This window comes from Carassius gibelio, chromosome A4 (genome assembly GCF_023724105.1).
Source record: "Carassius gibelio isolate Cgi1373 ecotype wild population from Czech Republic chromosome A4, carGib1.2-hapl.c, whole genome shotgun sequence".
Lineage (NCBI taxonomy): Eukaryota > Metazoa > Chordata > Actinopteri > Cypriniformes > Cyprinidae > Carassius > Carassius gibelio.
Window position 1 is genome coordinate 25,987,140 of NC_068374.1, and position 16,154 is coordinate 26,003,293.

The 16,154-nt window shown below is 38.0% G+C and overlaps 1 protein-coding gene across 11 annotated transcripts in view; it reads left to right on the forward strand.

Moving 5' to 3' along the window:
* Positions 1–16,154, forward strand: part of LOC127974934 (transcription factor SOX-5) — a 188,515-nt gene that overhangs the window by 21,991 nt on the left and 150,370 nt on the right. For 3 of the 11 annotated variants that reach the window (XM_052578635.1, XM_052578562.1, XM_052578671.1), the window contains exons 3-4: positions 1,122–1,182; positions 8,283–8,353. The exons of 1 other annotated variant lie outside the window; for it this stretch is intronic. The gene's annotated coding sequence lies outside the window, so the exon portion shown is untranslated. Of the gene's footprint in view, positions 1–1,121; positions 1,183–8,282; positions 8,354–13,468; positions 13,617–16,154 lie in introns of all 11 variants that reach the window. 7 more of the 11 variants (XM_052578680.1, XM_052578571.1, XM_052578589.1 and 4 more) reach the window with 6 other exon arrangements.

Below are 16,154 nucleotides of genomic sequence, written 5' to 3' on the forward strand. Positions count from 1 at the left end.
CATCACCATTGTGCCCTTGATCAAGATAAATGTACTTTAACATAATCTTTGCAGTTGTCATTCACAAAGCTGTTTATTTGGAAAATATGAAATGATTTGATAATGATTATTAGCATATTTAATCAAATACATAATTCCGTTAAATCCCTAAATAGTTTATCTTTCCCTGCCTATAATTTTCCATGATTTTTTTAAATATGTATTTTTATTGTTATTCTAAAAACTTGATGCATACTCTCGACAATTTTTTTATTTTTATTTTTGTTATGCTGCATTTATTTGATAAAAAAAATATATAGTAAATCATTTTACAGTTTTTATTTTTATTTTCTATTGTTATAAAATTTTTTGGTAGGCCTATATATTAAAATGAAATGTATTCTTCTGATGGCAAAGCTGAATTTTCAGTAGCTGTAACTCCAGTCTTCAGTGTCACATGATCCTTCATAAATCATTCTAATATTTTAGTTGGTTCTCAAGACACATTTCATATTATTTGCCATGTTGAAAACAATTGTCGCTCTGTTTTTGTGGAAACTGAGACTTTTTTTCAGGATTCTTTGAAATAAAAATCTTTTATAACATATATAAAATGTCTTTACTGTCACTTTTTTTTCTATTCAATGCAACCTTGCTGAGTAAAAGTATTGATTTCTTAAAAAAAAGAGTAAATTACTGGGTCGACCATCACAATATATTTTGTTTAGTTTTTAAAGTTATAACCTACCAGAAATAATAAATTAAAAATCGGGCTGCGGATTTCTCACTGACATACTGCTTACGAAACTAAAAAGAGATAAATCCTTATACTTGTTCGGCTGTGTTGTGCGAAGATTTGAATCGGTCAAAGTAGCATTTTGGACTCTTTAAGGGTCACACATCCTTAAAAGAAAATAAATCCATAAACCAGACCAAAGAAGTGTATCAAGACATTGCTTTCATTCTCTAAAGCATTCTCCTCCACATAGCAAGTCAGTTACCTGAATCTATTGACGTCACCGTGTTTTTCAAAGAAAAAAAAAAAAGAGGAATATTCACCTCAAAAGGTTTTGATTTCAGCAACAAAGAGGAGGCGCTGGTATTGATCAGATTCGCTGTCTGTCTGTTCTTTTCTCTATCAGGGACTGAAGAGCCACAGCCTCTATAGAGGGACTCAGACAGGGTGGGAGGAGATCCCAGCAGGTAAAAAGACCCACCGCAGGTCACGACCACAAACAGCATATCAGCTCGCTATTTCTGAACAGGCTATTGTGCTTGATTTCTGTCCAGACACCACAGTAAAACTCCAAACACACACACATGCACGCTTAACACTGTTTAAAGGTGCTGTAGGGAACTTTTGTAAAAAAAAAATATTTTTTACACATTTATTACACCTGTCATTATGTCCTGACAGTAGAATATGAGACAGATAATCTGTGAAAAAAATCAAGCTCCCCTGGCTCCTCCCAGTGGTCCTATTGCCATTTGCAGAAACTCCATCGCTCCCGGTAAAAAAATAATATTTTAGATTGCTTTGGGGGTACCGCGGCGGAGTAACCCAGTACCTTTGTGATCCTTCATAGACATAAACAGAGAGAAGTAGTTCCGGCTACGATGTTCTTCCGCAAGACGCAAGCAGTTCTGTTTATTAACCGCTAGAGCGTCAAAAGTTACCTACCGCAGCTTTAAGGGCAATTGGAATTTAAATATAAAATCTTAACAATTCAAGAAGGTTTATGTGAGGGTTTTATTTAGGGTTAAGGTGTTGTTGTTATTGTTGTTGTTTTTTTATTCAAACTTTTTTTTTTTTTTAATGACCTGACCCTGGATAAAGGTCACTTCAGCTCACAGACCTCCCTGCAGATTCCCTGCGTGTGTGTTTGTGAATATGGGGCAGAGATGTACTTTCAACCTCTTGTTTTGTAAGGTCGGGAATGGTTTAAATTTTAATGTCTATTTCAATCATATTTAGCTTTTTATTCCTTCGAGAGAGTCATTTGGAAGCTTTTATCTCATTATGACATCAATAACAACATCTGCGTCTTAAACTCCGCACAATAAGCAGCATTGTAAAGCTTCCTGAAGAACTCCGAACACCACATTCCAGCCATGTTTGTGTTTGCCATCGTTGTTTTTCACGAGTTTCTGATCTTCTCATTCCTTTAACAGACCGTTGTTTGACTGCTTGTGTGTTGGGTTTACATCTCTTGGTTTAGCTTATGCTGTGGGGACAGAACTGTTCTCAGAAAAGAGCAGAATCTGACAAAACCTCCCTTTTGGGACGTCCTGATAGGTAAAAATGATTCATCATTGTGATTTAACACTCTTTACACCATTTTATATTTTTTATTTGAACCATTTTATGTAAAGTCCTAATCAAAGTGTTGTCATTAAGCATCTGTTCCATGTTTCCTGTTATTAGAATTGTGAAGAAATTGAACACCAAATCAGAAGATTAGAATAATTATTAGAATCATTTCCAATTAATCATGTGACACAGAATAGTGGAGTAATGGCTGCTGATAAGGCATCTTTATCACAGAAATAAATACAATTTTAAATTGTATCAAAAAGTTATAATTGCAATATTTTTACATTATTAGTAGTAGTAGTAGTAGTAGTAGGAGCAGTATTTTTTTTTTAAAAAGGGCAGCCTTAAGAGACTTTAAAATAAGACTTTTAGAATGAGGGAATACAACATAAAGTGTAATTATTTTAAAGAGACTTTTAAAATGAGGGAATAAAATATCATGCTTCTGCATCCCGACTACAATTCACAATTTTAAGTGGCTGTTAGCTCACGGAAACTCCTAAACATGAGCGCTGTACTCGCATCACACAGACAAAAGGGTGGAGAACGAGAAGAACATGTTTTCGTTACACAAAAGGAGGAAGAATGGAGATGGTGAGAAGATAAAGGAATGGAGAAAGGAAGGAGAAGTAGTGGTGAGGAGGAGGCCAGCGAAAAAATAAAGTAAGAAGAAAAGAGAAATGGCAGAGGAGGGGATGAGATTGATGGAAAAAGAGAATACTGTATACAAGAAGAGAAGCTTTCAGCAAAGGAAGTGAAAAATGCATCAAATAAAGATCTTGACAGAAAGATGAATGCAGGCATAAGGACGGTCGTGGCTTTGGTTTAATTGAGCTTGTCACACAGACACTATTTTTAAGTGTTGGAGTGTTCACACTGTCACTGAGCTTGACAGCTCGTATCCACATGTAGAAAAGGTGTACATCATCCCGTGCCAGTTTTGCTACTACTTGTTTCTCTTGTATTCTAACTATTTTCACTCGCTTGCCTCTGCCTCTACTTCTCCTTCCTTTCTCAAAAGTCAGATTTAAATCTTACAGTTGTCTTATGGACAATAAAACAGTCAAAACATATTCTATAATCTTGCATTGAAGGCGGAATCTTCAGACTATCATAAAGATTCGGGGGTGGAACTTAGACCACTAATCAACCACCCAGAATATCTTCGAAACCAGATCGCAACACCCTGAGTTGCATGGTCAAATCTAGAAGGATCGGTTGATCTTTAAGGAGAAGTTGTGGAGAATCTTGGGTGGTTTTTATCTTTCTAGGCCTGCTGGTCATTACTTACATCACTGACTAGAGCTGTTTACCAGGGTCAAGTTGCAAATGACTGGAGCACAAACATGCCAATAGGAAGTCAACAAGTGTCTGTCAAGTGTTTTGTAAGATTTTTGGTTGTTGTTCTTGCAGTTTAAGTGTGTGGTTGTGTAAGTACACAAATGTGTATAATGACGGGTTCTACAACATAAACATGGTTTGAGCACACTTCCTGTGTCCCCGACTCCCCATTTAAAAAAGGCTTTAAAAAAACATAAAAAAAAACTGTTTTATGAAATGCAAAAATTACCTGTAGTTTTCTGTAAGGGATAGGTTTAGGTGTATGGTGATAGAAAATACAGTATGTACAGTATAAAAAAACATTATGCCTATAGAGAGTTCCCTGTAAACCAGAAATGCAAGTATGTGTGTTGGTTTTGCAAATGGAAAGTATGTTTTATTAGCAAATAAATAGCAGTCTACTATAGAGTTATTTTGCAGTTTATGTGTATTTTTCTTATGATTTGATTCATATGGTGACATTAGTGACTGGTGGGTACTTATTACTATGTAGAAATGTTATCTTTGATTGAAATAATAAGTGGTTTTGCCCACCAGTTCTGCTTCATCTCACCCAGTAATGGCAGCAGGAATTAAACACCACCACACGACACATTAAACAGCAAGCACCTCCTTAGTATAGGTTTTAAAAACAACTGGTAATATAAGCATAGTCTGTATAGTGTAAAAACACCCTTATGGTATTAATAGTTTAGCCCACTTTAGTTGCTTGGACACTTAAAGAATGTCAGTTTTAGTGTTAAGATTCATCATTGATAATCAGCCACTGTTCGAGATGGCCAGGTTGTGATCAGACTGACCCCTCGCCAATCCTGCCCAAGACTAAACATCATCACCATGCAGGAAGGAACGGCCTGTTGGTAAATTACACGATCCGTCGTTTATATCCCAGCAGATAAATATTTACCCTTGTGCTGTTGCCCGCCTTGTGATTAGCCGCCTCCCCTCGCACAGTACCGGGACCACCTCTGTGAACAATGGCTCTTTCATAGGCACCGTGTCATTCCTTCTTCCTCTTCTGAGAACCCCGGGGAGTGGGACAGGAAGTCGCCTTCACAGCCTTAGCCCGGGCAAAAAAGGAAAGGGGTGGATATGCTCAGGTAATTGAACCCTAAAGGTCTGGGGAGCACTCCAGCCATCTAACTTTTTGGTCACCAGTGTGTGTATACGTACCTCAATCTTGGTTGATTGAAGTTCTTTTCTTTGCATAACCCACTTATATTTTCTGTGGTGAATTTTGAGTGAAACAGGATATTCAGTAATGATAAAGTGAAAAGCGGACGTACCATACCAGAATGGACTACCAGTATGGTTTAGTCAAAATCGACCAAATTTACTTTTAAATGTATATTTCTGGTCTCAATGACTTCTCAATGATTTATTGTAGCTTTTGAAAACTTCTAATTCTTTATATTGTAACAATCTTAAGAAAAAAAGGAACATTCTTAGGAAAAATGTTTTTAACTTTATTCTTAAGTTAGATAATAAGAAGAAAATAGCACCCCTGGTTTGTAATGGCAAATTAAAAAAATCCAGCTATTTTTGCTCAGATTTTTGCCATACATTTTTACATTTCTGGCCTACATTTTTGCATTTTGCTCAGAAATGTGCAAGATTACAGGCATAAAATGGTTTTGGTAAAGGTATTTTATGTTGACTTTTATCCAATAACCTGCATGGCCTACAGTAGGTGAGGTCATCGAAAAAATAGAGATTATGACATGTGACGGTAAAAGGATACTAATACATTGTTTTCTTTAGAATAAAAAACACTGATCGAAATGTGCAAAAATAAAACCAAAGATATTAAGGCAGTACATTTTGACAGGGTCAGAATTGTTATTATGTTGCAATTAAGCTTGAAAACCCTGAACAGGTTGGAACCAGCGGAGGGACAGATGTAGCCAAATCCGGCCATCTTGATTCCGTCGAGTTTCATTGCCAGATGTATTGCATTAGAGCTGAAATGAATAGGCAGATGTGTGTGTGCATTATTAGCAGAGCTGAATTGTGCTGGTCTTATGATCACAGTGATTATAGAGAGTCGAAGCGGAGCACAACCGCAGGCTGGCGGCTGGTAATCCTCTTCTTTCCCTAAATAAGCCCTCTGTCACCCGCTATGTCTGATACAAATGCTTTCACAATCCCTCATTCTACCCTTTAATTCACTCTCTCTCAATCTCAGTATGATGTTAGCCGGGCATTTTATCAGAGCCATTGTATTAATCTGATCCTATCAAACACTAGAGAAACAGAGGAGCTGCGCTTTCTGTCCATCTTGTCCCTGATCTCTGTCTGCGTGAGACAATAATGGCATTGTGATGTCCCGAAAGATCCTGCCCTGCCAAACAAATCTGTTTATTTGCGTAGCTGCGTATGCGTGCACATTACTGCTCACACTGACATTAAAATCTCTCTGACACCAAGGTAAAAATGGGACAGACAGCTTCCAGGTGTTTCTGCTGATGAACAGGTGTGTGTGCATGTGCCTGTGTATTCTGTCAAACACACGTACATGTTCATCCAGCATATCCCTTGCTGCCTCAGTCATCACTATTTAAAAAGCAAACCTCTAAATGCTCCTCTAAACCCTTAATCACAACGCGACCGCTAATTCAATAATACCCCGGTTGCTGTCTGGTGATGCCTGCATTGTTTTGGCTCTGACCAGGTGATGGTGGCTTCATTCAGGGAGCCTGGCATGGTCTCAGGGGCATGGTGCCCTGTTACGGGTGCCCATTGTGCATCTATTGTGCGCCTATTGTGGCAACCCTGAGAGAGCTAGAGGAAAACAAAAGCACCAGCGCTGCAGAGTGCCCAAACTGATTTAGCATGCACCTGGCATCGCCACAGACGCAGGACATTATTAATTGCTAATACATATTTATGTGGCACAAATTTGCCATTTGTTTATGCATAAAATTATCAGTAGACACAGGGTGCTTAGCCAGAGAAAATGGTGACCTTTTTAAACGGGAGTGAATGGAGCCCTGTTTGCTGGTTAAGACTTTGTGCGCTTTGTCTAGTGTACGTTTGCTTTGTGTGAATCGTGAAGAGAGCATCTTGTGTGCACATGCTTGATGTTGTTTGTCTGTCTGAGTCAAGTTTATGTGACAGCGAGATAAAGACAGGGAGACTGTGAAGGATTGTAGCGTGATAACCATGGAATTGTTGTGGATTTTTGGACATGCGCCATGGTGAATTTTTTTTTGTAGAGTGCCATGTAAATACCTTGAAATATGAATATGGTTATGGCTAGTTGACACCTATAATATATGGATTATTATGCAAGCAGTTTTATATGACCTTTTCTGTATGACCTTGTATGCACTGAGAGGCAATGGCGTAGATTTATACTTAATAAATAAATTTTCCACACCCACAGGGTCAATTAATATTAATAAAAATGATTAAATATAGAAAAAATAATTTATTTTTTAATTTATAAAAAAAAAATAGATTCATAATGTAAAATCTTGATAGTTCTATTGTCGATTGTCAGTAGTGTGGTGATGCATGAAGCTTTTTTTTGGTCAACATGGCAAACCAGTGTGACCAACTTGCACCCATTGGTCCAGCAAAATCTGTGTTGGCAAATCATTCCCTCACACAAAATTCCCAAATGTGTAGATTTTTACGCAGTGACTGGATTTGACCCATGAAAGTTCAAAAACGTTTGACCATGTTAAAGTCGGCACCATAATGGTAGGGTGTTTTGGGTGGTTGTCAAGTCTGATCAAAAGTAATAGCACACCTGTCCTCAAAGAACAATTTGAGGTATCATTTGTGTCCATGCCATGTAAAAAAAAAAAAAAAAAAAAAAAAAACTCCGCTACGAATGAGCAGTCATATTGGTGTTGCTTGCCTTAGCAGACACCAATAATTAATAGAAATATTCAATCTGAATGACCAAAATTGTGTGTTGGGTTACAAGCCGTATGTGACTGTGTGATTGCTACCAGTTGAGAGGCTCATAAGCATCACCCAGCTTCACTTGACCGGGTGGCAACACACACACCCTCAACTCAATAAGGAATACATTAGTCCCATTTCAAGTGACTCTTCCCCTTTCTCAGCAAACACATTTACTTTCTATTAAAGCCTGATCTACAGCGCCGGCAGCCAAGTAACCGCCAGAGTTTATTACCATGAAGATTAGAACCGCGCTCTTAATGTGCAAGTGAACACAAACACATGCACTCAACCCACCAAACATATATGTCCGTGTGTGTGTGTGTACTCATTTTGACTATACTTGTGAGGACCAAATGTCCTCATTTATTTTGTGAAATACTTTGACATCCTATTATTAAGGACATTTGACTTTTCCTCACTAGTTAAAAAGGCTATTAATATATATTGTAAAAATGGTCCATAATACTGTTCCATTCTATTTAAAGTAGTATGAAGTATTCAAAAAATAATAAAACTTAAGCTAAAACTTAAGTTGTGAAAATGCTTGGAAAAGAGCAGCTAGGACGTTCTTCAGAATTTTTCCTTTTGAGTTTCAGAAGAAAAGGTCATACAGGTTTTAAAAGAAAAGTTGAGTAAATTTAGAATTTTTCAGTTTCTGAGAACTATTTCTTTAGTGTCTTCCTCCTTTCTCTTTCTTTGTTCACCTCTCCTTTCCTCTGCTTCTCGTCCCCAGGGTTCTGCGAATCACCAATGGGTTTGTAGTCTGAAGACGAGCAGCACTCATCTCTTTCACATCCTTTGTAGGTCAGTTCCTATTTTTACTCTTTCTTCCGCCGTTTTTTTTTTTTTTTTTTTTGCAAGGACACCCCATTGTTGTCGGCCGACACAAGCAAAGACCGTCATATTAGTAAACAAATCAATTACTGCTTCACAATGGCTGTGATGTGCTCCTCAAAGACACATTATCGCTCTGTGCCGTATTGTTGTCATCATGACACTTCTAATCATGGTAATCATGGGCTAGTAGTTTCCATGGCTACACTATAACAGTCAGCCAATGAAGCGCCCCATCCCAGCCCGAGAGAACATCCATCAGCCAATTGTTGCACCCTAAGAGAAAACGAAGTGCCCAGTTCGGACTTGCTATAAGTTTTTCTAATTTCTCTGTCACTTATCTCAAGATTTTAAATGGGATTTTCACTTCCAAAAACTTCACAGTGTGTACATTCCCAGAGAATGAAGCAAGCTGGATGGTGTTTTTCCAGTGGGGTGGAGCGATGATACAGAGGGCAGAACGCAATTATCAGAAAAACTGAGAGCTAGAGACACAGAAAGAATGAGAGAGAGAGAGAGAGAGAGAAGACAGGGCCACAGGGAGGGGCACGGGGCCAGCTGGAGGGCCAGGCTGTGTGCTTTGTGTGTTTACAGCAACAATACAGGGCAGCTGAGAGTTGCCCCATGACTGTTTCTCTGAGGGCAGTCAGTACCGTCCACACACACACACACACACGGGTCACTGCAGAACTACTCAGCTGCCGATGCAGTCAACTGGAAACAAACAGCAACACTCCTAAAATCAGATTTGTTTTTTTTGTTTTGTTTTTTACTTTCCTGTCAAATACACTCAAGTGCATGCTTCGCAGACCTTCGTATTAAATGACATATGGGTTTGCTGTTGACACTGTCCAGGAAAGATAGCCAAGCTTGAGGCTCAGAGAGTGACAAGAATGTTTGTGCATCTTTAAAGGGGTCGTCATATAAATTATATTAGCATTTTATTATTTTTGTTTCCCTGTAGTCTGTTTATGTTTGAAAAGGTCTATGCTCTGAAAACAGTCATATTTTATATGTTATAGTTTTACATGACCATTTTCTATCTTTCACCCTTCTTCTGACCCCTAGAATTAAATGGCCTATGTTTTACAGACGTGCCTTTAATACTGTATAAATGGCTAAATAATAGTACTTTGTTAAACTCACTGGCTGCAGGTGTTAATTTTATTTTCAGATTTTATGTGAAAAAAGTTATTATTATTATTATTATTATTATTATTATTATTATTATATTATAAATTAACACAATTAATGCAGCATCTGTTTTTTCCTTTTCTGAAATAGCTATACTTGTGTCTTTCCCCCCACATTTAGTGTTAAAGTATATGATAGTGTTTTTGTATATACTGTATGTGCCTTACATTGATATTCATCAGAAGGATATTCAAAGTTTTAGTTGATGCATGCGTCCAGAATTAGTTCTTATTGTACTTCTTTTTTTATTACTTTATGATGACTGGCCATCAGTGAAATGTAAACTTGGGCAACCATATGTTTATATTTTGGATTTCTGACGTCGTCGTCGTCGTTCAGAAGATTGTTTCTGTTCCTGATGTTTTGGAAACTTCCTCATAACTTTGAACCTGTATTGTTTAGGTGACTCATTTGTGCATTGAACAATGTCCTGGCTGGACTGAAAGGTCACCAGCATCTTCACTAAGGTTTAGGTTTCTGTGACTATAGCTTCCTTTGTGCAGTACGAACAGTGAAATATTGTACAAATGTGTTCAAGCATTTGGACCGCAAGCTGTGTGTGGGGCACGGACGAGTGTGCTTGTGTGACCTCTGACCTGTTTTCCTCTCTCAGTACACAATCTAAAGGAAGTTCCGCCTGTGGTTAGCCAACACAGACAGGAAATCATGTAGTGCAGGGGGAAGTTGTAGGGCTGTAAAGTTGTTTTAGATGTTATGACCTCTTTGACCTCCACTCATGATGCAACGTCCTCCTTTCCTTTATTGGAAAGCACAGCTAAAAGTATGTGTGTGTGTGTGTGTGTGTTTATCTTTAAGGCAAAAGCCACTGTCTGAAGAATGCATAGGATGCATCCGTTTGTGTACATGTGCATCCCCTTAACTCTTAGACACCTGCATGCACTCTACAAACACGGGGACTCCTTGGTTTCCCCACAAGCCGACCACTACGGGGACACTTGTGTTCCTCTGTAAACTGATACAGGCATGTTAGAGGATGTGGCTGAGCCCGTGTTTGAGCTGAGAAGTATAACTGTGTGTGTGTGTGTGTGTGTGTGTGTGTGTGTGTGTGTACAGCACATCAGGCTTCTAGCACTCTCTAACAGAGCACCTGTTTATTCTTCCATAGTCTACAATGTAAATACACACAGAAAAATGGAAGCCAGTTGTGCTTGGCATTGTAAAAAGCACATGATGAATGGAGCTGGGGCTTTTAGACAGGCCTTGGCCTTCTCCATCTGGAGAGATGAACCTGGATTATTAGATAATTCGTTTTTGCCTGGCCACTTTTTTTTGTAGTTGTGTAGATAAATGTAAATGTAAATAATATGCACTGTTAGTGACTCAAAATACAGAATCAGTGGATGCTGATCACAATAGCTTGCATGTCTACACTGCGAGATCAATGTAAAGGTCACCATTTAATGTCCTAAAAACTGTTTTGTTCCACTCACTTTAGTGTCTTTCAGCCTCAAGAACAATATTTGATTTCTTTCAGGATGATTCACAGTGGGAATCAGTAGGGACCTAGTAATATGATACTATGTTGATATTTTGGTCATAATAATATCATGTTGTGATTTATGGAGTAATGGCTGCTGGTAATTCAACTGTGCCATCACAGGAATAAAACCGAGGTCCCACTTTATATTAAGTGGCCTTAACTACTATGTACTTAAATTTAAATAAATAATTTGGTACATTGCACTTATTGTGTACATGTTTTTGCATTGTACTTATATTTAAAAAATACCTGCATGTAAATACATCAGTAATTAATTTCTGTAATTTTATAAATACACTCTTGACCTCATCCCTTACCCCTTAACCCACCCTTAAACCTTACCCATACCTCCAAACCTGTCCCTTGCCTTACCAATATTCCACCTCAATAGCAGCAAAAGTGTTTTGCAATACAATATGAACACAAAAAGTAAATTGTACTTATTTTTTGATGTAAGTACATAGTAGTTAAAGCCACTTAATATAAAGTGGGACCAAACATTTTATTTCAAATTACTTCAAAACCCTGATATTGCAGTCTTTTTGCTCTTTATTTCTCATTTGCATCAGTGCTTTACACAGTTTTACAAGTTTGGGTTTTGATTAGAAATAATTGTTTGTTGAATTAATGTCACGGTCTGTTGCCCCTTTTCAGAGACTTTTAGAAAATAGAGGTCCCTTTTTCCAAAAATATGAATGAAAATAATAAAAATTAATGTTCAAATGAATATATTGATTCTTGCTTTGGGAATATTGCAACTGTTATGATGTTTTGGCTTATACTGTGTGTGAACACAGTAAATTAACTCGGCACATCCCAGATGGCCTTTGGATTCACTTTTTCACATTCATGTTCAAATATACTATATTGGTAATTGCTAATTATATGCAAATCTAATAAATATATAAAATAAATATATAAAAATGCATGTTCATAATATATAATTAATCTTATTAAATTATTCGTCCTGCTTTCACCATATAACACCATCAAGGTCAGGAGTCAACCAGTTAACACTGAGCTAATAGAGTAGTCGGTGCCACCCCTACTGGATATCGGTGCATGTAAAAAAAAAAAAAAATAATCTCTGAGCAAATTATTCAGTGAATCACATCATCTGTCATCAGGCGACAGATTGTTCCACACTTCTCTCCTGAATTCCCTCCTGAGCATCTCTCTCAATATGCCCAGAGCCACCGTATTCCCTGCGTCTCCCTCCCAGTAGACCTGCCCCACTCCAGCTTTCCTCAGTACCTGAACTTCCTCACCCGGGCGGCCATCGGCGCTAATTGTGGCAAACGCGTCTGTCAATGTATACGCAGTCATTACTGCTCACAGTGTATGGAAACCGCAGAGGCCACATAAAAACACACTCATTATGAAAAATGAGGCTCTTGAGTGAATTACAGCGATGCGTCTGTGGCTTGTAGGTTGCAGCGTCCCCTGCGTGGTGGTGCGATGAAGGGTGTGGGAAGGGATGGTGCTCCCTAATCAACACGGCAATCCCATTTCCATATAAACAACCAAAAGCTTGTCTACATACATTCCAGTTCCATATGATGTGGGCTTGCCGTCAGGGCTTGTAATTGCTTCAGTTCACTGAGTGTTAGAACAGGGCAGAAGAGGACGAGAGAGGCCTCTGGAGAAATGGAGGAATAATCCAAGCAAGAGATTTTTCAATGACCTGAGCTCTTCAGCGATCTAGTATCCGAGTACACTAAATCAATGCTCAGTCATACAGCAATAACAAGCCTCCTTTTATTTACACCAGTAATGGCTATGAATAACGTAACAACAACATTTAATGTGGCTTGAACATATTTTTACTCATCTAATGCTTTTTGTTAAATATTACAATTGTGGAATATTGCAGTTTAAAACAACTATTTTTATTTGAATATATTTTGAAATATATTATTAGAGTAATTCGTTCTTGTAATGACCATGCATTTCAACTTCAGTTTCACATGATGCTTTAGAAATCATTTTAATACACTGATTTGGTTAAGAAGTACGTTTTATTAATATCAGCGTTTAAAGCAGCGGTTTAATATTTTTGTGGAAAACGTTATGCATTTTATTCAGGATTGTCTGATGAATAGAAAGTTCAAAAGAACAGCATTTTTGTAGTATTATGCATTCTCTTTACTGTCACTTTTGATCAGTTTAATGCATCCTTGTGTCATGGTGCTTTTGCATATGTTTTAAGCTTAAAAGCTTCTTTTTTGAAACCTAAAAACATCAGTTCCAATTTATTATTCATTTATTGATAAGAGCAGCATGGACGCTCCTCAAAATATTTTATTTTGTATTCCAAAGAACAAAGAGATTCATACAGGCTTGGAGTGGCATTAAAGAATATTCATTTTTGGGTGATCTGTCTCTTTAAGATCAATCTCCAGGAACCTGCCTCATTCCACAGATCGATTGGTCTTCAGGGGCTTCCTACTGCATATCAGGCAGACCATGTGATCTTCTTCATCAGTGCAAGAGCTTTAAAGAATCATACATAAACATCACCTGCTCTATTCATCTCAGGTGAGAGAAAACCGCTCTCTCTTTCATTCTCATTTTCTTGCCCGCTTTGGGATTCCTGTCTTTCTGTGGGTTGAAGTAATGTCTGGTCCTTTGGGTTTTCTTCTCCTTGGGATGAACAGAAGAAGAGGAGGAGAACAGGTAGTAGCATTATTCTCGGCTTTTCACCGGTAATGCTGAACCCCCGACCAATTAAGTGGACTAAAACCAACAAAACGCCTCCATTAGTGGGAGGTATTGTTACATGCTTGCTGATCATTTAGAAGTAGACTCCTGAGTGCCTCCTGGAATTCTCCCCTGGAATCTGTTTCCCTTTCATCTTGCAGGTCTTGTGTTCTCAGCAACGCAACCAGAACTCGTGTTGGCACCTTGCTCTTTTTAAAAATGCAGATTATAGCTGTGCAATTAAATCTTTAATAGCTTCTAGTTGAGACTTAAATGCGGTAAAGCTGGATGTGAATCTGTTTACATGGCAGAACAACAACATAGGTTTCTGAAGTCATGGACTGTTGTTGAACTTCAGTCAATGAGTTCAACAAGAAGTGAGCCAAACAAGAAGTGCCATATGCTATTTGTACTTTCTCATGGAGGACTTGAGCATTATACACTACCGTTCAAACATTTGGGGACAGTTTGTGAAACTGGTATAAGTAGTCTTATATGCTCACCAAGGCTGCATTTAAAATAAACTTTTTCTATTGTAATATATTTTTAAATGTAGTTTATTCCTGTGATGGTAAAGCTGAATTTTCAGCAGCCATTTCTCCAGTTTTCAGTGTGACACAGCCTTCCATATATCATTCTAAATACTGATTTGGTGCTCAAGAAACTTTTTTTTTTTTATTATTATTATCGGTTTACATCACAACCCAGTGCATGATTTGCAATATTATAGTAATTTACAGGTTGCATTGGGTGCAGGACATTCTCATTCTAGACAGTATTTGATTGGACAAAAGTTTGATGAGTTAAAAAAAAATAGGATACATTTTTTTTTAACTGTTTCCCCAGAAAAGTGAATTTGTCAACTTTTAGGAGTGCACCAGCATGCCTCAATCCCAACAGACATTTTATAGTGACACCTAAAAAAAAATCCCAACATCTAGGTCTCTTCTTCTTAAGCATATCATTGATAATTACATGGGTGTTTTGTATCTGGGAACGTTTGCTTTTAATTTAGTTGTTTTAGTTGTGTCAGTCAATGACTCTTTTCACTTTCACTTCCGAAACAGAACATATTGAGAGCTCTCATCAACAACTGAATAGCTGAAAAGGAATTAACCTCTAAGTAGTACTCCGAACATTTGCAGAGTGTGTGTTCCCATATCAAAGAGCATATTTAATAGAGCGCTGTGGTGTGGAGAGCTCCAGCGGAGTGTTAAATAGGCTGCGAGCTGGAAGTGAAGGGCAGAGGTGATATCCTCTCTAAAGGTCTCTAACAGCCAGAGCAAACCATCCACACACGCACGCGCACACACACACACTCTAAAGAGACGTATAAATGTCCAGCATCCGCGGTTCTGATCGTCACATGTTAACACAATGGGTGCGGGAAGTTTGTTCATACCCAGGAGACCTAGGGTGAGAGATATGGAATGCATGTGCGTGTGTACGTGAGTGTGTGCGTCCCTGGGGTTGGGGAGCCGTGCTGTAATGATACAGATGGGACAACATATGACATGTGAGGGTGTGGGGACACTGAGGCTCTCTCCGTCCATCTGGACTCCCCTCTGATCCGCCCTGCCTCCCTCTGCCGTGTGTTTGTTTGTTTGTGTGTGTGTGTGTGTGTGTGTGTGTGTGTGTGTGTGTGTGTGTGTGTGTGTTTGTTTGTGTGTGTGTGTGTGTGTGTGTGTGTGTGTGTGTGTTTGTTTGTGTATCTGTAAGTAAGGGCTAGCCTTTCTCTCCTGCATGGCTGTTTGTTTTGTGCAATGAGTGCTAAGAAGCTTAGTATTTCCTCATATTTATTAGTTCTTGCTAAAACAGACATCACTTTTGCTCATAAAGTTTTTGAACAAACATTTAAGTAGGAAACTTTGGTGCACAATGGCACGTAAAAGACATCTTAAATCATGTGGCTAAAGAAGTGAGCTATGAAGTTTTCCAAGCTTTCTAAGCTTAAATTTACAATTTTGCCTGGGGGCGTAAAATTACCATTGATTTACATGAAACTTGAAACATTTTAGGGGATCAGACTATAATAGAGACCTTACTGTGGGCATTTTTAGCAGGAGGTAGTAAGTAACCAGTAACACTTTAGATTAGGGAACAAAGATTCGTATTAGCCTTGCATATTACTAGCTTATTGGTTGTTTATTTAATTATAAAGCACATATTAATGCCTTTTTCTGCATGACCATATTTTAGATCATTTAATCCTGCCCTACCTAAACTTAACAATTACTTTATTAACTATTATTTAGCAGCAAATTCTGAGTTAAAGGTAAAAGTCATAGTTATTAGTGAATGTGTTCCCTAATCTAAAGTGTTACCAAGTAACCACTTATAACACCAAATCAGTCACATAGTAATGTCCTAGAAACT